The sequence below is a fragment of the Leishmania donovani genome, chromosome 10 (genome assembly GCF_000227135.1).
Source record: "Leishmania donovani BPK282A1 complete genome, chromosome 10".
Lineage (NCBI taxonomy): Eukaryota > Euglenozoa > Kinetoplastea > Trypanosomatida > Trypanosomatidae > Leishmania > Leishmania donovani.
In genome coordinates, this window is record NC_018237.1 from 221,320 (window position 1) to 222,920 (window position 1,601).

Genomic DNA, 1,601 nt, shown 5'->3' on the forward strand with positions numbered 1-1,601 from the left:
CCTTGGATGCGGGGTACTACAGCGCCCTGACCATGGCCATCTTCCAGGACCTCGGCTTCTACCAGGCGGACTTCAGCAAGGCCGAGGAGATGCCGTGGGGCCGGAACGCCGGCTGCGCCTTCCTCAGCGAGAAGTGCATGGAGCAGAACATCACGAAGTGGCCGGCGATGTTCTGCAACATCGATGACGCCGTGCGCTGCCCCACCAGTCGTCTCGGCCTTGGGCACGGCGGTGGCGAAGGCGCGCGAGCAGTACGGCTGCGGCACCTTGGAGTATCTGGAGATGGAGGACCAGGGCGGTGCAGGCTCCGCCGGGTCGCACATCAAGATGCGCAACGCGCAGGACGAGCTCATGGCGCCTGCCTCGGATGCGGGGTACTACAGCGCCCTGACCATGGCCATCTTCCAGGACCTCGGCTTCTACCAGGCGGACTTCAGCAAGGCCGAGGAGATGCCGTGGGGCCGGAACGCCGGCTGCGCCTTCCTCAGCGAGAAGTGCATGGAGCAGAACATCACGAAGTGGCCGGCGATGTTCTGCAACATCGATGACGCCGTGCGCTGCCCCACCAGTCGTCTCGGCCTTGGCGTGTGCGGTATAGCGTTCCAACGATTTCCGATGCTGGCGTACTGGCAGTACTTCACTGACCCGCTCCTCGCCGGCATCTCCGCCTTCATGGACTACTGCCCTGTCGTGGAGCCCTACGGTGATGGCAGCTGCGCACAGCGTACTTCTAAGGCGAATGCAACACCGACTTCGTGATGTACGTCGCCTCCGTGCCGAGCGAGGAGGATGTGCTGGCGTGGGCCACGACCTGCCAGGTGTTCTCTGACGGCCATCCAGCCGTGGGCGTCGTCAACATCCCCGCGGCGAACATTGCGTCGCGGTACGACCAGCTGGTGACGCGTGTCGTCACGCACGAGATGGCGCACACGCTCGGCTTCAGCGTCGTCTTCTTCCGAGACGCCAGCATCATGCACCAGGTGTCGAACATTCGGCGCAAGACTTCAAAAGTACCTGTGTTGAAAAGCCGCACGGCGGTGGCGAAGGCGCGCGAGCAGTACGGCTGCGGCACCTTGGAGTATCTGGAGATGGAGGACCAGGGCGGTGCAGGCTCCGCCGGGTCGCACATCAAGATGCGCAACGCGCAGGACGAGCTCATGGCGCCTGCCTCGGATGCGGGGTACTACAGCGCCCTGACCATGGCCATCTTCCAGGACCTCGGCTTCTACCAGGCGGACTTCAGCAAGGCCGAGGAGATGCCGTGGGGCCGGAACGCCGGCTGCGCCTTCCTCAGCGAGAAGTGCATGGAGCAGAACATCACGAAGTGGCCGGCGATGTTCTGCAACATCGATGACGCCGTGCGCTGCCCCACCAGTCGTCTCGGCCTTGGCGTGTGCGGTATAGCGTTCCAACGATTTCCGATGCTGGCGTACTGGCAGTACTTCACTGACCCGCTCCTCGCCGGCATCTCCGCCTTCATGGACTACTGCCCTGTCGTGGAGCCCTACGGTGATGGCAGCTGCGCACAGCGTACTTCTAAGGCGAATGCTTCGTTGGTGTCCTTTAACGTCTTCTCCGACGCGGCGCGCTGCATCGATGGC